Source organism: Chrysemys picta, chromosome 1 (genome assembly GCF_011386835.1).
Source record: "Chrysemys picta bellii isolate R12L10 chromosome 1, ASM1138683v2, whole genome shotgun sequence".
In the NCBI taxonomy this organism is placed as follows: domain Eukaryota; kingdom Metazoa; phylum Chordata; order Testudines; family Emydidae; genus Chrysemys; species Chrysemys picta.
The window spans coordinates 349,640,900-349,662,934 of NC_088791.1; the positions used below are offsets into that span (position 1 = coordinate 349,640,900).

The following is a 22,035-nucleotide window of genomic DNA, read 5'->3' on the forward strand; positions in this document are numbered from 1 at the left end:
TGATACAATGGGCCAACTCAGAGGTAGACGTCGAGAAAGAGTGTCTGTATGAAGGTCAAAAATGTAAAATCACACAGTGCTCAAGTAAGCTATGGAACTCCCAGCCACAAGATATCAATGGGGCCAACAGCTTCTCAGGATTCAGCAAGGGATTGGATGTTTAAATGGGTAATCAGGAAATTCAATTACAGTACTGAGAATTTAAAAAAAAAAGTCTTATAAGGGCTGTAAACCTTCCTGATTTACATAAAAAAATATGTCTATCTAGTGGGTGTCAGGGGGAAACTTTCCCTAGGATCAGGGTTTCTCTTAGTTCCCTATTGCAGGGCTTCTTCCTTCTTCCTTTGCAGCATCTCGTACTGGTCACTGGACACTGGGCTAGGCAGACTGCTGGTCTGATCCAGTCTGGCAATGCCTATCTTCCTTTTGGTAGTATACATCCAAAACAATGTTTTTGCTGATTTTCCTTGAGGTCCTAGGAATCTTTCACTGAGAGCAGAAAGTTGCCTCGCTAAATGTCATCTAGTCTCCTGTTCCTTTTCTTTTCAGGAAGGAAAGTTCATAAGTCCCCGGATCTGCCCAGTACATTATGTCAGCTGTCAATGACACCAAATTCAACTCTGCAGTGTTCCTTCTCACTGGGATACCTGGGCTGGAAGACGTCTATCTCTGGATCTCTATCCCCTTCTGCTTAATGTATGTTATTTCAATAGTAGGAAATTCAGTCATTCTGTTCATTATAAAAACAGATCCAAGCCTCCATGAGCCCATGTACATTTTCCTTTCCATGTTGGCTGTCACAGACCTTGGCATATCGATAACCACCATACCCACGATACTGGGCATATACCTGTTTAACTCTGGGAGAATCAGTCTCGATGCCTGTTTTGCCCAGCTCTTCTTCATCCATGCACTTTCAAAAATTGAATCCTCCATTCTCTTGTTGATGGCCTTTGACCGCTTCATCGCCATCTGTAACCCACTGAGATATACCTCCATCTTAACTCCACCGAGAATAGCCAAGATGGGACTGGTGGCTGTTCTAAGATCGGTGGCTGTAATACTCCCACTCCCCATTCTCCTGAAACGGTTTTGATACTGTCGAGACAATGTCCTCTCCCATTCCTACTGCCTGCACCAGGATGTCATGAAGGCAGCTTGTTCAGACATTTCAGTGAACAGCATCTATGGCTTGTTTCTTAAAGTCGTCACCGTTGGATTGGACTCGTTCCTCATCTTCCTCTCTTATGTGATGATCGTCAAAACAGTGCTGAGCGTTGCATCCCGCACAGAGTGCCTGAGGGCCCTGAACACCTGCGTCTCCCACCTCTGCGCTGTTGTGCTCTTCTACATATCAGACATCAGCCTGTCTTTAATACACAGATTCGGAAATAGCTCTACTCACTTGCTTCAGATAATCCTTGGCTACGTCTACCTGCTGGTTCCGCCCCTGATGAACCCAATCGTGTACAGTGTGAAAAGCAAACACCTTCGTGAGAGGATAATCAGGGCTTTTGTCAAGTGAAGGGTCAGTTCATCACCTGGCTCTAGCACTGGTGACATGGGAAAGGAAAAACACGAGCGATGGCCATGACCATGTATTCCATCCTGGATCCCCTTCCCCTGAGGCACTTTCCTCTGCCCCATCTCTTCCCTGAAGACCACACCTCTACTATTCCCCTTTACCTGAGACTCTGCCCCCTTTCCAGGTTGGGAGCCAGAACCAGGCCTTGGTAAAAGCTGCCCAGGGAACCAGAGCCACAGTGAGGCGTTCCACAAGTCAGGGAATGTGGAGACTCTGGGGCTCCCCACAGCAACCTGTGCTCCCAGGGCAGCTCTTACCTTGCCCTGACTCTGGCCTGGCTGGGAGGCGGAGACTCAGGAAAGTGGAGGAGCAAGAGGCAGGGCTTAGTGAGAAGGTATGGGGCAGGGGACAGGGCTTCAGGGGAAAAAGGGGAGTAGGGTCTGAACCAATGCTGACCGCAGCAATCAGGACAGTGGGGGTGATCCTGAGTAAAGGCGGAGGCTGGGGCTGGAGGGTAGGAGACCTTGTGTTTTGAGAAGACTGAATTAATGTGACCCCACAAAGGGTGCTCTTGTTTTAAGTATCCCAGGCTGAGAGTAAGTCATTGCAAGGACTTTAGAGGGAAGGGCAGGGTGCCTGCAGGGCCACCTCAGACCCTAAGGGGGCACGCTGGCAGCAGACGGTGCAGTAGGACTGCTAACCGTCCTCGTCCGCTGCTTCCACTGCAACTCTGCATTCCTGCTCTACTGCTTGGGGGATCCGTTCATGAAGCCTGGACAGTAGTAAGGAGCAATTCAACTGTAGGCTAAGCAAGTGCAGAATGGTGTTGGAATGTGCTTTTGGATGTTTAAAAGCATGCTGGCGCTGTTGGTCAGACCTCAGTGCAACCAGCATTCCCGTTGTTATTGCTGCTTGCACTGTGCTCCATAATATCTGTGAGAGTAAGGGGAAGATATTTATGGTGCGGTGGGAGGTTGAGGCAAATCACCTGGCATCCGATTTTGAGCAGTCAGACACTAGGTTGATTAGAAGAGCACAGCAAGGCACGCTGTGCATCAGAAAAAAGAAGAACAGGAGTACTTGTGGCACCTTAGAGACTAACAAATTTATTAGAGCATAAGCTTTCGTGGACTACAGCCCACTTCTTCGGATGCATATATGCATATATGCACAGCCACAAGTCCCATCTTGGCTACCTCGGGGGAGTTAAGATGGAGGTATATCTCAGTGGGTTACAGATTGCGATGAAGCGGTCAAAGGCCATCAACAAGAGGATGGAGGATTCAATTTTGGAAAGCGAGTGGATGAAAAAAGTCTGGGCAAAACAGGCATTGAGGCTGATTTCCCTAGATTTAAACAAGTATATGCCCAGTATTGTTGGCATGGTGGCTATCGATAAGCCAAGGTCTGTGATGGCCAACATGGAAAAGGAAAATGTACATGGGCTCATGGAGGCTTGGATCTGTTTTTATAATGAACAGAATGACTGAATTTCCTACTATGGAAATGAGATACATGAAGCAGAAGGTTATTGAGATCCAGAGATTGAAGTCTTCCATCCCAGGTATCCCAGTGAGAAGGAACACTACAGAGTTGAAGTCGGTGTCATTGACAGCTTGGCCCACTGCCCTTACAGACACATCAGGAGTACCATCTGATCTGTGGCCATGGAGACATACTTGGAAACTTTCTGGGTGGAAGTGTGGACGTTCTCAGTGCTCCTTCCAAGCATATGGACCGGTTCAGCGGGTGTGGGCTCCCACATACCGAATCCTGCCGGGTCCATGGGGAGGATGCATGTGGGATTGGGTAATTCACCGAGACATCTGGGAAATTAGACCTCCTGGTATGCCCAATCGATTTTTAGTCAGTGCTCCTGGGATTACATCTGACATTTGGATGGGGTTAGGGAGTCAATGGACATTTTGGCCGTTACAACCCCCACAGCTTCAGTGTATCCGTAAACTGAAGCCAGGAGAAGTTGTTACTCTTCATGACTACGTTTGCTGGGAGGGTAGGGGACAAGGAACTACCCTGACAGGACACTTATTTTTTTAAGCTAATGATAGCTGTGTGTATGTTAAAGCCACCACATTGCAAGACATACATTTTAATCTCATTACCACTGCAGGCAATCATATTATTTACTGGCCTGCAGATAGAATTTTGCAAGTAGTCCTTAGGTTCCAGATACCCTTTAATTGGACTAGTTTAGTACCTGACCGATTTCAAAATTTGCTTTCACTGTTACCAGAGGTTCAGAAAATCTCTGAAGTACAAGGGCAAATTCACATGCTTCAAAATATGTATCAAGTTAAAAAGTATGCCTTTCAGACAGCTTATAGAGTATCCACCTTATGTACTAAGTATGATGTATTGTGTTCTATGACTAAGATTGTACAACAACCCCATCATATTATCGCTATGGGAATGTTATTGCTTGTGTTGTGCAGGAGTATGTTATTGTTGTTGTAAAGGACGTAATAATAGTAATACCTTTCATGTCCATGCTCATCATGCATTGTCATTACATCCAATCAAAACCCCTAAGGTTGAAGCATCTGATGTAGAATCTGAATTCCGAGATTTAATGCAAATAGAGATTTGAAAATGTTTGTTGTACTAGTAGTACAAAACGGGGGGGGGGGGGGGGGGTTGTGAAAGCAGAGAAAGAACTGACAGGAAGGGGATGCAATACATGACAGTTCGTTAGCAAGAGTCAGGCTAACTGTAACCCTGATAACGCGAGATTTGTAGAAGCGAGGATTGTGTGAGGCGGGTGAGAAAGAACTGTGTAAGAAGTCATTATGACCTGGTATAGATAAGGTGTAGAAGACCTTGTGTAGATAAGGTCTAGAAAATATTGTATGTTGGCAAGAGTCAAAACAAGTGAGGAAATGAGATATCAAGATGGCCTTTGTATAAACAAAATGCAACTGTTGCTCATTATTGTCTGTAACAAAAGGTATAAATGCTTGCTGTAATTGTTTACCTGTTGAGAGACCTGCTTAGCTCTCTCCCTCTGCGCAATTGTGAGAGTTAATAAAGCATCTGACTTGCTGTACCTAAACAGATAGTGAGAACTCTGTTTTTCTCCGACACCCTATAGGCATGTTATTGAATAACTTCCTACTGTGAGGACTTTGCCCCTTTATCTGAGGCACACAACAAAGACTGCTAATGCATAGACAATACTCAATTAGATGCATCATTTGTCTGATCTGGTATGGAAATTCCTATGTTCCCTATATTTACTAAAAATAATTTCATTTCTTTTTACTCGTCTAGCACAGGTGTAAAGACAGAGGGAATATGCAGAATCCAGAGACCTGTGTTTTTCCAGTAACTAGGAAACTCACAAATTATCTCCAACTCATTTTCTTTCTATCCTAAAGACTACAATCGGACATGAGGTGCTTTGGTCCCATCCGCACACATCTCACGTTGTGTTACCATGTCACTGACTAGATTCTGATCTCAGTCACACAAGTGTGAATGTATAGTTCAGCTGAAGTCAATTGGTTAATGAGGAGTCAAACCAGTCCATATCTTCCTCCACCAAATACAATGGAATTTCCTGCGTGTACACCTACACCATGACTGGTAAGAAATGTCATTATTATTATCTTTTGAGCATCTTTGTGCATGTAGCAGTGAAATTCCATAGAAACATAACAGCCATACTGGGTCAGACTAAAGGTCCATCTACCAGTATCCTGCTTCCGACAGTGGCCAATGCCAGGTGCCCCAGGGGGAATGAACAGAACAGGTAATCATCAAGTGATCCATCCCCTGTTGCCCATTCCCAGCTTCTGGCAAACAGAGGCTAGGGGACACCATCCCTGCCCATCCTGGCTAATAGCTGTTGATGGACCTATCCTTCATGAATTTATCTAGTTCTTTTTTAAAACCCCACTATAGTCTTGGCCTTCACACCATCCTCTGCAAGGAGTTCCACAGGTTAACTTAGTATTTATCCCTAGGAGATGCATTTTCTCATTTCTAGGCTCTGTGAATCTGAGTCAAAAGTAATCATAGAATCAGTTACAGTCCACACCACCTACAAGTGTTATTACCTCTAGGAGGATTTGTAACAGGGAGGAAAAATAATGCATGTAGTTACAAAGAATGTCTGTAAAACATACACTGACTCCAATAGGACAGTGACACTTTAGTGATACCAAACTTTTTCACTGGGGCTGCCTCATATTAGGTCCTAAACCTATATTTAGGCACCTATATAAAAGGGGCACTGAACATCACTTGTGCCCTTTGAGGTCATTTTGATTAGGAAGAGAAAATCAAACACCATGAATAAACTCTATAGCATTGATTACTTGCATACATTGATAGATTATTTGCCTCCCTTCTAAACTAAACACTCCCAATCTATGTATCTCTTATTTTATAGAAGATTTGACCCACTGGATGGTTTTCATGCATATTAAAACAGAGTAGGGTGACCAGAGGGAAGTGTGAAAAATTGGGATGGGGGGTGGGGGGTAATAAGTGCCTATATAAGAAAAAGCCCCCAAAATTGGGACTGTCCCTATAAAATCAGGGACATCTGGTCACCCTAACACAGAGTCCACAATATTTCTGTAGCTGGAACATGTCCTATCTCTAATGGAAAGCATGTGGGGAATACAAAGAGAACATTCCCTAGGAGTGTCCTTCGATGTATTTCAGCTTTCCTATGTTTATACACTGTTTCCAGGAACAATCACAGGGATTATGAGGGGTCTGTACTCAGTACTTTATTGGCCAGTGATTAATTTTAATCTTTATTTTTTTTTCACCAGCAGAGGAGAGCGTTTCTGGAATAAATGGCAGAGAGAAACCACACTATGGTGACCGAGTTCATTTTCGTAGGATTCACAGATCATCCAGATCTACAGATCCCCCTCTTTATGTTGTTCCTAGTGATGTATGTGGTCAGCCTGATGGGGAATCTTGGGATGATAGCGTTAATCATGGTTGAAACCCGACTTCATACCCCCATGTACTTTTTCCTAAGCCAGATGTCCATTGTAGATATTGGATATTCCACTGCCATAGCTCCCAGGATGCTAATGACCTTTGTAGCAGAGACTAGAACCATTCCTTTGACTGAGTGTGCGGCACAACTATTCTTCGTCTGTTTCTTTGTGACCAATGAATGTTGCCTCCTGGCTGTGATTGCGTATGACCGCTTCAAAGCTATCTGTAATCCTCTGCTATACAGAGCCATTATGTCCAAGAGACACTGTCTCCTGTTTGTGGCTGGTACATATGTATGTGGCTCTGTGAATTCAGTTGTGCAAACTCTATTTATATTCAGTCTGTCCTTCTGCAGCTCCAATGTTGTCAACCATTTCTTCTGTGATGTGCCCCCTATGCTGAAGCTGTCCTGTTCTGACACCCATGTCACTGACCTTGTACTTTTCACTTTCTCTACTGTAATTGTCACGACTACTTTCCTGGGTGTCCTAATCTCCTACATGTGCATCCTTCTGGCCATTCTCGGGATCCGTTCTGCCAAGGGGAGACGCAAAACCTTTTCCACCTGAGCCTCCCACCTGACAGTCGTCATTATGTTTTATGGGACGCTGATATGCATATATTTAAGACCCAGTTCTAGCTACGTGATGGACCAAGACAAGGTTACCTCTGTGTTTTATGCCCTCGTGATCCCCATGTTGAACCCCCTGATCTACAGCCTGCGAAACAAGGAGGTAAATGATGCCTTTAAAAGGGTGATATACAAGAAGATTTTTTCTTGGTCATTATAATCATTATATTTTAACCAATAAACAGTAGATGGAATAAGAGTGAGTTCTCTGTCATTATCCTTATTTCTATGACTCAGCCACTCCATGTGATGTACAGAAAATCATATAATGGAACCCAGTCAAATACAATATTAGAAATTGCTGTTTTTAAGATCCATGAATGAGGGTCTGTGACACTATGCAGAATCAGCAAGATGCTCTGATATTTGGCTTAAAGGACAATTGCCGTTGCCTGTTATGTTTTAGGCCAGGTTGGAGTTCAGGTGAGAGGATGAGAAGATTGTATGTATCCTTCCTCGGTTCTGAGATTTCATCCAGTGGAGGGCACTGTTAAACATACTGAATCAAAGCAACCAGAACTGAGGTAACGATTATCAAAGCTCATTTAGGTCGATCGGCCATGTTCTCGGAATGTGTAATGATAAATTCCCCAGAAAAGTCCTCTCTGGTGAGCTTAGGGACTTAGTCTGAATAATGCAGAGTTGACCTTCGTCATGCAGAGCTAGCCTGCACCAAATCAGAGTATCTTCTCTCACCGCTGCATCATGCCGACATGAAGAGGACGTTGTTTTACTCCTGAGTTCTCAACAGAGGAGGTTGTTTCCAGTCATCACAACTAGCCTCCCTGTCTTCACGGTTAGATGGAAGGGGAGCATCCCAAAACGTAAGAGGGATCTCAAACCTTTTTTTCTGTTTAACATGGGGTCACAGGCTGGAGAATGTTGAGAACCACTGGTTTTACTCATTGAAAACTGTTGCTGTTTTATGTAGGGCTTTTGTTTATTTATCTTCTCTCCAACCTATGAAAGAGTTTCTCTGGCAATCCTGAAATTACACCTCTACCCCAATATAACGCTGTCCGCGGGAGCCGAAAAATCTTACCGCGTTATAGGTGAAACCGCATTATATTGAACTTGCTTTGATCCATCGAAACGTGCAGCCCTGCCCCCCCCCCCCCCCCCCCGGAGCACTGCTTTACCGCGTTATATCTGAATTCGTGTTACATCGGGTCGCATTATATCGGGGTAGAGGTGTATATCAATGGTCTGCTTTCTTTGGCTTTCTTTGGACTTTGTAAACAGTGAGACAGGTTCGTCCCTGAAGTAACTCCCTTGTCTTGAGAGAATGATATGGGGACAGATCAAGAATGAATGTAGTCCAATCAATTTATAATGATGTACGATTGTGATGTACTAGTACACATTATGAAGTACTAGTGTGATGCGGCTATCAATATTCATAGCACCAGCAAGCTTCCTACACACGGTGACATTTAAATATTCATACTGGATATGCTCTGGTTAGTCCAGGGAAGTTTTGTCTGAATCATCGATCACTTAAATCCACTTCTTGTGCTCCTAGGAATACTGCTTATGATTTTTCCATATATGTACAAAATGGAATGACGCTATAGTGCCATAACATAAAAGGACTATTTTCCTTTCAACACTTTAATACCTGTACAGGATTGGAAACCCCATCGTGCAATCAACCACTGCCCATGAGCAAATACACATTTTCAATGAGCAGTTAGACATCCAGTTCCCTGGACAACTCCCTGGAATGGGAGTTTGGTGCCTTTATATCCCCACTTAAACTCCTGCAGTCTGAACCAATATTGACTGAAGTCAATCGGAGTCTTTTCTTGTTTTGTCTTCTAAAAAGCAGGATCAGACTTCAACAACAGCAGCATTAATAACAGTTCCAGACCATCTCAACTAACTAAAAAGTGAGAGAGCCATGCAGTAGGCATGAGCACAGCATAACCCCGGAAAAAGCTAGAGAGAGCTTCTGTCACTGCGGCTACATAAGCTGGGGGTGGTAAAGTAAAAAATTGGTCCTTTCTTTCTTAGGACCTCCTGAGTTCAGGGAAACAGGAGACTGCATTAAAACAAAATACCAGAGCCCATCAGTTTCTACTTCCAACTGGAACATCCCCAGGGCCCTGAAATGTAGCTAGCTGCTTGGCCCATGTATTCCATTAACATTAATACCGCAATACATAACACTCATTGACTGGATACAGCCGCATGCTCAGTTACAGTCGGTGTAAGAATATTATAGAACGTTGACATATTTTTCTAATAAAATTATATGGAAATTTTCCATAAGGAATTGGCTTCAGGTTTGAATACAGTATAAAACCTCTACTAGTGGAGGCTGGGGGAGATGCTTGTTTATTCACTGAGTGGATTATTTTAGTTTGGAACCAAAGATTAAACCTGGGCAGGAAATGGTTTTCCTGTCCCATGAAAATTTTGGAGATTTTAAAAATGTCCCATCCCCAAAGCTGATATTTTCCTTTTTTCCACAAACCAAAAAGCTGGGGGAAAGTTGATTTTGATCAATCAAAATATTTTGTTCCAATAGTTCAAATTATATGAACATTAAACAAAATAATGAACTAATTAACATTTTGAAACATTAATTTTGAACTAAAAAAAGGCAACTTTTCGTTTTGAAAATGTCAAAAATGAACATTTAGACAATTTTAAGCTTCTTTTTTCTTTCAATTTTTTTTAAATGAGTAATTCATTGAAACTGGAATTTTCCCACAAGAATATTTCATTTTTGATGAATCAGTATTTTCCAGTGCAGAAAGCATTGGGCTTAAATTGCAGCAAGGGCGGTTTAGGTTGGACATTAGGAAAAGTTTACTAACTGTCCGGGTGGTTAACCACTGGAATAAATTGCCTAGGGAGGTTGTGGAATCTCCATCATTGGAGATTTTTCAGAGCAGGTTAGACAAACACCTGTCAGGGTTGTTCTAGATGGTGCTTTGTCCTGCTATGAGTGCAGGGGACTGACTTATGACCTCTTGAGGTCCCTTCCAATCCTATGATTCTATGATTGATGCAATATTGCGCTCTAATATTTTTCATTGAAACTTTATTAATGCAAGATAAAAAGAACCCCCGTGAATGGGGTTGGGTAGCGGGTCAACTCTTGAATCCCGGAGGAAGTTGCATCTGAGTGTGCTTCAGTGGATTTATGTCCTCTCACCATTAATCACAATGGGCTAAACTCTATTATCCCTTGGCTCAAGTCTACCTCGCAGAGTTTAAGTGTAAGGCATTTCCATGGGGTAGAAAGTATCCTAACTACAGCTGGCCAAAATTCTTTGGCTGAAACTTTTTTTCAGAGAAAAATGCACATTCAGCTACACCAGAATGTTTGCCCAATTGTATTGGGTTCTTCGGGATGGAAAAACATCAAATAAATTCATTTCCCCACTGCTAAACCTTGCTGTTCAGTGTCCCACCTCTGAATGGAGGGGTGAAAGTAAAGCTCTAAATCAGTGTTGGTGAGAACAGGGGCTTGTTTGCATTGGGAAGCTATTCCTGAGCAAGGTAATATGTGAATTTAAGGCACTAGAGCTATTCCTGAATAGCTCCTGGTATGGACACTCTTAATTCACTGGATTAAACTAAACCGGAAAATGGCATTCTTCTATGCGGCCATGTAGGGAGTTACATTAGCTAGCTGTAGAGTCCGGTTCCTAACGCAATAGAATTGTATCATTGGTGAGAATAGGGCTAATCAGTGTATAGCAATGATGAGAAAAAAAATTGTATGATCAAAAGAGCTCTGTGAATAGCTGATTTCTTGGGTTGCTGGCTAGTCTGAAACATAAATGAAAAATTTAGTTTCTGGTTGACCCAAATTGATTTTTTTTTTCAAAAATTTCAATTTTTTTTGGCTGACTGACAAGTTGAAAGAAATGTTTTGTTTGATCAGTTGCTGTTTTTGCAATTGTTATTTTTTTAAAATAAAATTGAAGTAAATTTTGAAACAAAAAGTCTTTTAAATGGGAAACTTAAAATATTGAGACCTTTTAGATTTTTCTGAGGTTTTAGATCAAAGCAAAACAATTAATTTCATTTGACACAGATTCATAAAATATTTCAGTTAACCCAAATCTGCGTTGCTCAGAAAAAAAGTATTTTGGTCCAACTCCCCTCTCCCCCCAGTTCTAATGAACAATATATCGTGTTGCTCAGAGTAAAACTATCCCAATTCAAATTAGTCATGAGGCTCACATTTTCAACAGTGAGGGTGGTTAATGGCTGGAATGAACTACCATGGGAAGTGACGGTTTATCCAGCTACAGCTGCTGTGAAATCAAGACCCGATGGCTCTCTGGAAGATACACTTAATAAATGCCAGTTAATGGGCTTAATACAGAGGGTAACTGTATAGAATTGTGACCTGAGTTATACAGTCAGACTAAACGATGTCATTGTCCTTTTTAGCCCTTAAAATATATGATCAATTTATAGCATTGCTGTAAGTAAACCTATAAAATCACTATTTGGCATTGACAACAAGGAGTCCTGTGGCACCTTAAAGACTAACAAATTTATTTGGGCATAAGCTATCGTGGGCTGGAACCTTCTGGGTTCTCTTTGCTGAAACAGACTAACACGACTACCCCTCTGAAATATATGGCATTGGTGGGAGTAACATTACATGACCATTATTATTGATACTACTTCATTAATTCATTAGTATTGGGCTTAATCCCAACCCCATTCTTTTAGGTGCTGTACCAACATATAACAAAAAAACAACCTCTGGCCAAAGGAGCTTGTAATGTAAGCTGAAAATAAGAGACAACGGTACAGATGACAAACAGATGGGGAGCAACACAAGGTGACAACAAGATGATTGAGAATAAAGCTGAATAACAAGTTGCTAGAGCCTTGTCAGAATTTGATTTTTAAGTTTTTTATAATTTTAATTGATAATATCAATGTTTTATTTTTAAGCCTTTTTTATTTTAAATGTTTAAATCTTTACAATTGCGGGAAATTATGGGGGATCAGACAATGGGAGGTCAGACATAATTTTGTTAATGACAGCTGACACTGAGATTCAAAAAGTTAAAGCTTTATAAATGTTAAAACACAAATTGTCAACATCACATGTCAAAATATACAAAATAAATATCCTTAAATCAAACGCTAATACATTCTCAAGCTGCAGTTTTTCTCATTCTGCCTATCTGTAAATTTCAATTATTATTGATGGCAATAATTTTTTCATTGGTTTGTGTGCATATGGTGAAATCAATAATGACCAACATTTATTGAGAAAAATCGATTCCTTCCAAGCCTAAGTATATACGATAACACTGGTTAAGAATAGATGGATATAGCACTAGTATGAATACAGATGTGATCAATATAAAGACAACTGCATAGTACTTCACTCTAGAAGGAAAAATCAAATGCATAATACAATGTGGGGAATAACTGGCTAGGAGAAGTGCTGCTGAGATGGATCTGGGAGTTCAAGTGGGTCACAAGTTGAGTATGAGCCAACAATGAGCTGCAGTTGTGAAAAGGGCTGTCTGGGGTGTATTACCAGGTGTGTTGTGTGTAAGACCAAGGCAGTGATTGTATGGCTCTGCTTGGCACTGGTGAGGCCTCAGTTGAAGTTCTGTGTCTAGGTTTGGGAGCCACGCTTTAGAAAGGACGTGGGCAAATAGGAGAGAGTCCAGAGGGGAAAAACAAAAATGACAAAAAGGGTTTACAAAACCTGATCTATTAGGAAAGTTTTAAAAAAATTGGGCATGTTTTGTTTTGAGACAAGACGACCGAGGAGGGACCTGATAACAGTCTTCAACTAGGTTAAGGGCTGCTATAAAGGGGATAGAGATCAATTGTGGCAGCCCGTATGAGGCCCAGACACTAAAGAAAGCAAAAGCGTTGAATTCTCATAGTGCAAGTTACATACTGAGCATTAATTAAAGCATCACATTAAGAAATTAAACCTAGAAGCAAGTTTATTTTATTTTTAATCTCAGATAACCTTGCAGGGCACCATTTCAAATAGATTAATGGTCAAGAAACAAGGAAAGGTGTCTATATTCCAACAGCCACATAATGACAGGACCTTAGGTAACATTGTTCCTCTCAAGCAATTGTAAAACATAATTTCCACATGCTACATCAGTTCTTTGAGTTTCATTTAATTCTTGTACAACATTTGTGATACACAAATCAAGGCAGTAACACATAGAGCATACTCCTACCCTTCTTCCAATTGTTCTTCTCAATTGACTGGAATTGTCATGGTGACAAATTAGCTGGGAATGTTTTTCCAGTCTATCACCCTCTTAAGAGCATCCTTAACCTCCTTGTTCCTCAGGCTGTAGATCAAGGGGTTCAACATGGGGACCACCAGGGTATAAAACACAGCAGAGATTTTCTCCTGTTCCAGTGAGTAGCTGGAACTGGGTTATATGTGGCTTAAGCTCACAGGTCCATAGAACATGGTGACAGCTGTCAGATGAGAGGCACAGGTGGAGAAGGCTTTGAGCCTGCCCTTGGCGGAGCGGATCCTCAGGATAGAGAAGAGGATGTACAGATAAGAGATTATGACAAACAGGAGGGTGGACATGGCAATAACTCCAGAGAACGTTACAAGCAAAATCTCATTGATGTGGTTATCAGAGCAGGCAAGCTTCAGCAATGGGTTAGTGTCACAAAAGTAATGATTGATGATGTTGGGCCCACAGAACGACAACCTCAGCAAGCCACATGTGTGGGTCAGTGAGTTCACGAGCCCCCCTGCATATGAGCTGGCCACTAGATGAATACAGACTCTCTTAGACATAACAGCGGTGTAGAGCAGAGGATTACAAAGGGCTACATAGCGGTCGTATGCCATCACGGCCAGCAGGAACCCTTCTGTGGTCACAAACACGACAAAAGAGAAGTGTTGGGCAATACAGGCAGAGTAAGAAATGCTTTTACTCCCCACTAAGAAATTCACCAGCATCCTTGGAGCGAAGACTGAGGAGTAGCAGAGGTCAACCACAGACAGGTTACTGAGGAAGAAGTACATGGGGGAATGGAGTCGGGGATCAACCCTGATCAACACAATCATCCCAAGATTCCCAACCAGCGTAAGAATGTAGATCGCCAGGAACGCCGCGAAGAGGGGTATCTGCAGCTCCTGACGATCTGTCAGCCCCAGGAGTATGAACTGGGTCACCATGCTGTGATTGCCCTCAGCCATTTATACAGGGGTGCATGAAACCATACCTGCTGGGATAACAAGAGTGAGCTGCATGGAAGAAGGAAATTTCATGGCATGAATTAAATCTGAATGACACCGCCGGGCTTGAATGTGGGTAGTGAATATCTTACAGGAAACCAACCGCCATGATGTCTGGGAAGAGTTGGGATGGACCTTTAGATTTACACTCACTTTTTAATAGGGCTGAGATTTTCAAGGCTGTCTAGGAGATTTAGACATCCAAGTCTCCATAAAATTGACTGGAATTAGGCATCAAGTTCCCCATAGGGAGTTTCCAGATTCATGTCCATTATCACAAATGTTCTTCAATGAAATATACCTGGCATGTGTTTGAGTTTGAGATTGGTACTTTATATTGTCTGCTCACTGAGGGTAAATTAGAAAGCACTCATACTTTAAATCCTTCCAGATTAGGGTGACCAGACAGTAAATGTGAAAAATCGGGACGGGGGTGGGGGTAATAGGAACCTATAGAAGAAAAAGACCCAGAAATCGGAACTGTCCCCTATAAAATCGGGACATCTGGTCACCCTATTCCAGATAATCCTTTTAGATGACTACAATGTCTGTTATGTCCCAGTCACTTGGTTACTACTGCTTTGTAACACATCCCCTGGCAGTGTTGCTAATCTCAAGCATTTGAAAACCATGAATCAGGCTTCCAAACATCATGCAATTGGCTTAAAATCTTGAGATCTTTAAAAAATAATACACACGGGGTTTAGAGATGGGGCAGGGAAGGATAATTCTGTTTTGTGCAAGATTTTTATTTTTCAGAATTTGGTTTAGGAACAAACCCACAGTTTTTGAAAAGTTTCTGAAAAAGGGAACGGATCCCTGGAGTCATGGACACTGACAATTTTGGATGTTCCCAGCCCCCAGAGCAATCGGCATGTGTGTCTGCTCCAAGGCCATGGACTCTGGAAGCTCTGAGGTTGCTAGCAGGCCACTGGGCAGGTTGCAAAGGAGCTGGGCAGGTGAACTAGCAGAAACCAGGCAGGATTCGGATGCAGGCAGAGTTTCCTCAATTCCATGGTGCTGCAGTGAAATTGGCCCTTCTTCACGAAATGTCCCAATTTCACTCAGTCAGCAAATTGCAATGGAACAATGTTTCTGGGCCCTGGAGAGAGTCACATTTTCAAGCTTTTCTTAGCAACCCTTAGGGCTAGAAACATACTTAAAAAAAATCGGAGATTCTTAACTGATCACGTGACTGAAGGATCTGGGGCTTTAAGAGAAGCACCAAATATCATGAGAATTGGCAACTGTGCCTTCAATCTATGCTATCCTTGCTCTAGGAGATTTCTGGCCACTTGACTCCAGTCCCAATTTCTTATGCCTACTAGTGGTACACACTGCCAGGTCCTTCATCTCTCTAGGTCATTCGCCGTGACACAGGAATATGATACAGGTGGGAAATGGTGAAGAAATAATTTTGGCACAGAAGCGACAATGGAAAGCAATGTGCAAGGCAAGGATCTGAAGGAGGGGGAGGGAGGATGCTTGAAGAGGGAGCATAGGGGGGTTGCATGAAGCCACAGGTGAGAGAATGAGATAAAAGGAGAAATTGCTGTATAGAAGAGGAGTGTGAGGAGAGTGGAGAGAGAAAGAAAGAAGAAATAAGGCTGAAGAGACATGAAGGCAAAACTATGTAACGCCTCAAAAGTGAGACTTTCTCCATTTGTTTCCTTCTTCTGGCTCCCCCTTCCCCATTTTATCAAACACAACCAGCTTGTTTTCAATCCAAGGCCCTTCACAGGCTATCAACACCGTGAGGCTCATCTGCTATTGCAGTGTCATCTATCACCTCCGCCCTTCCAATGCTACCCATTGGTTCCATTTTTCAAAGAAACACGGCCATGACTGGGGCTGCCGCAGTGCAAATAATTATTGTTATTTCCCCCTTATGGTTAGAGATCGGCCACACCAGAACCCACCGGATCCCAGTGTCCATCTTCCCCCCTCCCCCACTCACACGCATACACAACACTGGATAATGGTCAGACTGGCACTAGGGGCACGATTCTGAGATCGGCCATTAATTCCTGGCTCTGCTACAGGCTTCCTATGTGATTCTGGACAAAGCAAAGATTTCCTCTTTGCCTCAATTCCCTCTTTGTAAAATTTGGGTAATAATCCTTCCTTTCGCCCACCCTCTTCTGTCTTGTTTAATAGACTGTAAGCTCTTGAGGGGGGGAACTCTCCCTTACTATGTGTTTCCAGAGAACCTAGTACAGTGGGGCATTGACCTCTAATTGATAACACAACAACAATAAATTACAGCCCTGACTTATCTCTATAATTGGCTGTAGCCAAAGCCCAGAATCTGAAAATCCTCAAAGGTTGCAGAAGTCGGATCTGAATCTGATTCCAGATCTGAAGTGTGTAAGTCAGATTCATCTCTATGTATAATACCGGATTCTTACCTAATATCCATCTGGACCTTTCAGGGTCTTCCATGAACCATATCCATTGCCCCTGTAATTTATCCTGAGACAGAAAAATGAACAATGTCTGTCTCAAGTTGCAAAAATGTTGCAAAAACAGCACATTTCCAAGTAAATGGAGAAAATGGAAAGTTATGTCCAGGAATCAGAACTGAAGGAAAATAGCTATCCCACCTCCACTGAAGGAAAGAAGTATTGTATCATAGCTACTGGTGGAAGAGAGAGTTCAATCACTCTTCATCCCCAAGGGATCATGTTAGGGCACCAAATACCTTTATATATATATATATTCACTTCTGTGTCATTTAGAGATCAAGTCTCTGAAGTCACACCTCCAATTACAGTCTCAAGCCAGGCACAGAGGGGCTCATTACAATGCCCTCCTTGGTGCCCTAACATGCTACGTAGATTTGTTTATTTGCCTTTGCTTAGTTTTACGGAAAGCTCTCGCTGTTTTGCTAAGCCACAGGAAGAACTCTCAAGAGCAGTGTAACTGCAAAGGAATGGCTCAGTCTTTCTTTCCGTAGGGAGCACTCAGTGAATTCAGCGTCAACGTTAGGCTTAAAAGAAATCCAGACATGTTAAACTATGGAAAAAGCGCAGTTACAGCAAACAAACAACTGTAACTTTGTTCTGTGTAGATGCCAAGAAATCACCCTACCCTTACAATTAATGCCTAATAGTGCCTTACAATTTACCGCCCCTGATTGGGTCAAACTGATTTTTCATACAGTTTAAGGCCAGAAGAGGGCAATGTGATCATCTAATCTGACCTCCTGCACAACAACACCTTGCCCAATAATTTATGTATCAAGCCCATAATTATTATTTTTTTTTTAGCTCTCACACATCTTCTAGCTAGATATCCAGTTGGAAAGACTTCAAGTGACAGACAATCCACCATTAGCAGGAGTGTTGTAAGCAAGACAGGAGAAGTAATTCTTCCACTCTACACAGCTGCAATAAGGCCTCAACTGCAGTATTGTGTCCAGTTCTGGGTGCCACATTTCAGGAAACATGGGAACAAATTGGAGAGAGTCCAGAGAAGAGCAACAAAAATGATTAAAGGTCTAGAAAACATGACCTATGAGGGAAGATTGAAAGAATTAGGTTTGTTTAGTGTGGAAAAGAAAAGACTGAGAGGAGACATAACAGTTTTCAAATACCTAACAGGTTGTTACAAGGAGGAGGGAGAAAAATTATTCTCCTTAACCTCTGATGATAGGACAAGAAGCAATGGGCTTAAATTGCAGCAAGGGAGGTTTAGGTTGGACATTAGGAAAAAATCCTAATCGTCAGGGTGGTTAGGCACTGGAATAAATTGCCTGGGGAGGTTGTGGAATCTCCATAATTGGAGATTGTTCAGAGCAGGTTAGAGAAACACCTGTCAGGGATGTTCTTGATGGTGCTTAGTCCTGCCATGAGTGCAGGGGCCTGCACTTGATGACATCTCGAGGTCCCTTCCAGTCCTATGATTCTGTCATGGGTTAAGTGATGCTTTTTGTTAAGATGGCTGGTGCTAGTAGCTGGGTATGGCTCTGTTTTTTGCCCCCTTCCTCTGCCTGCACAGTTCTCAGCTCTCGGATACCGCTGCTTCTGTAGGTCACGCAGCAGGCTCCCCAGCCTTTAGAATTGCTTTTCCCCCTGCCCTGGGTCTGAGCTGTGTTGGGGGCAGGGGAGTGAGATGAAAACTCCACGGTGTTTGGGTGAGGGCAGAAAGGGGGTGGCAGCAGCAGGAAGCAGAAGGGAGCAAATTGCATGGAAAAGAGGGGAAATGTTTGACTGGGCGTCATGGGTCTGAAAGGCAGCGGGCCTAGGGTTTAGGCTGTGATACCTCAGACCACTTCAATCTCTCCATTCCTGAGGAGAGCCCTGTTGGGTCATACATATCAAATCAAAGGATCCTAGAAGGAGCCTGGCATGTGGTTGAAACTTGCCCGTAGCTCAATGTTATTAGTTTTACAGTAGTGACTGGAGGTGCAAACTGAGACCAGAGCCCCAGAGTCCTTGATTTCAATGGGGCTTCTTACAGTCTAAAGCATGTTAAGCATGTGCTTATGTTTCCTTGGATTGGGGTTAGCGAGCTCAGTACCTTGCTGGTCTGAGCTCTTATTCTGGGTGAGCTGAGAAGTTGGGAAATGTCTGTAGATCCTCGGAGAGCTGTTAAAGCAGAACTGCAAAGAAACTGGAGGGATTTGACAGCTTTATATGGCATAGTGTATGGATACTAAACATCACACTTCAGGGCTTAAACCAATCTCTAATTATTAGAGATCCTGGCAGGATGTGGGGAAGGGCTGATTAGTCCACATCTGCCTATTGAAGGCTATTAAACCTTCTTTTGAAACCTCTGATACTAGCCACTATCAGAGACATGATACTGCACTAGATGGAGCTCAGGTCTGATCCAATCTGGCAATTTCTATGTGTTTATCCAGGATTTCATAAAAAGACCGGTGAATCCAAATGCTTCTGCAGACCAAATTCCTTCTAAAGAGAGAATCTGAACCAGTGGGTGCTGCCCCATTCCAAACGAAGTGACCGTAGGCACTTATCGGCCAGAGAGGGGGTGCTCGTGACAGGCGGGTGTCGAGGCCGTTACACTGAAAACTGAAATCTGAAGTCAGATTTGATTCAGGTCTCTCTTAAACAGCTATAAACAGATGCAAATCAAGAGGAACTGCATTGAAATCCCCTGGAGTGCCAGCTATGTAAAACCTGTGCAAACCAGATCATAATAATCATCATAATAATAAAAACCTCAACCACAACAATACACTCCACCGTACAGAGCTTTCTCCATGGGGTACTCCTGGGGGAATTCTGCAACAAAACAATATTTTTAAATTCTGCGTATTTAATTTGTCAAAATAACACTATATAATCACACCGGTTTCAATTATTTTGGTAATTTTTCAAAATACCTGCCAGCCACAGGGCCCCCCTGGCCCAGACACCTGCATCCCCTCCCATCCCCCAGAGCCCAGCTGCAGCCTTCCAAGCCCAGACCCTCACACCCCTCCCTTTCCAAAGTCCAGGGAGCCAGAGGGAGAAACAACCTGATGCTGGGCCCTGTGCTTGTATGGAGTTTCCTGCATGTCACCTCCTCCTTTCAGGGTGTGCCAGGAGCCCTTCATCTCCATCTCCCTACCCTGGCAGCATCTCCTATGTGCAAGCTGGGAACTGGACTCTGCTGGGTCCAGAGGCCCCTAGTGGCAGCCAGCAGCTCTGCAATGCCAAATCTGGGGGAAAGGGAGGAAATTCTGCACAGAATATTAATGTGGTGTGAATTCTGCACTGTGCAATGGTACAGAATTCCCCCAGGAACAATGGGGAGAAGAAGTGAGCACAAATAATCATGTCACTTAATACACTGCTGGTCGATGCTCAGATATTATGGTGATGTAAGTCTATATAGACTAGAATCAGAAATTGGAGCTTTATTTTGGGCCTCCTTCCACCCAAATGTGGAAGATCAATGATCCTTGTGCAAGAAAACGGGAATAGAAATAGTGGGCATGTGAGTAAAAATCTCTTCTCGCACCCCCGCTCCCAACAGAACAATAGATCGGAGGGCAATTATTCTGTACCCAAAATGTCTGTCTGCAACGTGAGTCTTAGTTACTTAATTGTGCGATTCTGTCATTAAGAGATCTGATGGTGGTGTGCTGAGGTCACTGCCTTTCATGCTGATAATATTAACTCCTTGTTTCCTTGTACTCCCCTATTAATCTGTCTGTGTCCAGCTGTTCCCTCTTGACATATTTAAGCCATGTCCTCCTTGTATTTACAGCACTACGCCCTGACTAAAGAATAAATTTTCTGAGAATTTGCTAGTGAATCTGTTAATTAATTTCTGAGTTAAAATTAATTTTAAAAATATGTCCTTTAAAAATTTAACAGAGTGTCAATCCATTTATTTCTCCCTAAATAAGCCAACCCAGGTCCTCCCTATTTCAATGGAAATGACCAAAGAACTAAGTCTTGGGAGGATCTGGGGCAGTGGGTGGTTTTTGAAAAGAACTTTTTAGGTCTTTTTCCCTGTTATTTTACTTAACTGAAAATGTCCCCTTCACAGCAAGATGTATTAACAAACCACTATTGATAGTGTTATAGTCTTTGAAACAATTCCCATAGTAATTTATTTCTAAATCACTGTGCATGCAAGCTCGTTTTCATTAGTACTGTCTAAAGGGTCACCACTTTTCCCAAGGGCAGGACACACAGCCTCAAATGCTCTGGGACTGGCTGGTGGAGCTCCAGCACCCACTGTGTCCCGTTGTGAGCTCCTATAGCAACTCCACCTTAGTTCAGACTCCCGGGGAGATTTTACCTTCCTATGGGGTGATGCAACCCAGCAAGTGTTTACAGTGACCCGGGGCAGCCTTTTCAAAGCAAGGTAGCACTTCATAGTCACCTGGAGTTTTGCATGAGCAAGTCCCAAGGCTAGCAGAGGAAAACCAAGCTTAAGAGAAAGTGAAGTGTAATAATAAAATCCGGCAGGCCATAAAAGGATTTGAAGAGCAATTAGCAAAAGACACAAAAACAGAAAGTTGTTTTTAAGTACCTCAGCAGCAGGAAGCCTGTTAAACAACCAATGGACAATTGAGGTGCTAAAGGATCACTCAAGGAAGATAAGGTCATTGTGAAGAATCTCAATGAACTTTTTGCATTGGTCTTTACTGACTGACCAGATGGTATTCACGCACAAGTTCTGAAGGAACTCAAATATGAAATTTGCACAACTACTAACTGTGGTATGTAACCTATCCCTGAAATCAGCCTCTGTACCAGATGACTGCAGGAAAATTAATATAACCCTGATTTCAAAAAATGATAGAGATGATCCTAGCAATTACAACAGTAAGTTTAATTTCATTACCAGGCAAATTGGTTGAAACTATAGCAAAGAACAGAATTATCAGATACATAGATGAACATGATTTGTGAGGGAAGAGTCAACATGGTTTTCATAAAGGGAAATCATGCCTCACCAATCTATTAGGATTCTTGGAGCGGGGTCAGCAAACCTGTAGACAAGGGTGATCCAATGGATATAGTGTACCCGGACTTTCCAAAAACCTTTGATTAAGCCCATCACCAAAGGCTCTTAAGCGAACTAAGCAGTCATGGGGTAGGAGGGAAGGTTCTGTCATGGATCAGTAGCTGGTTAAAAGACAGGAAACAAAGGGTAGGAATAAATGGCCAGCTTTCACAATGGTGAGAGGTAAACAACGGGGCTCCA

General features: G+C 42.7%; 3 pseudogenes; 2 read left to right on the forward strand and 1 right to left on the reverse strand.

Moving 5' to 3' along the window:
• Positions 1–589: 589 nt before the first annotated feature.
• On the forward strand, positions 590–1,525 carry LOC135984208 (olfactory receptor 51G2-like; annotated as a pseudogene).
• Positions 1,526–4,725: 3,200 nt separating this feature from the next.
• On the forward strand, positions 4,726–7,318 carry LOC135984209 (olfactory receptor 5AR1-like; annotated as a pseudogene).
• A 5,739-nt stretch (positions 7,319–13,057) lies between these two features.
• On the reverse strand, positions 13,058–14,322 carry LOC135984210 (olfactory receptor 5J3-like; annotated as a pseudogene).
• Positions 14,323–22,035: the final 7,713 nt, after the last annotated feature.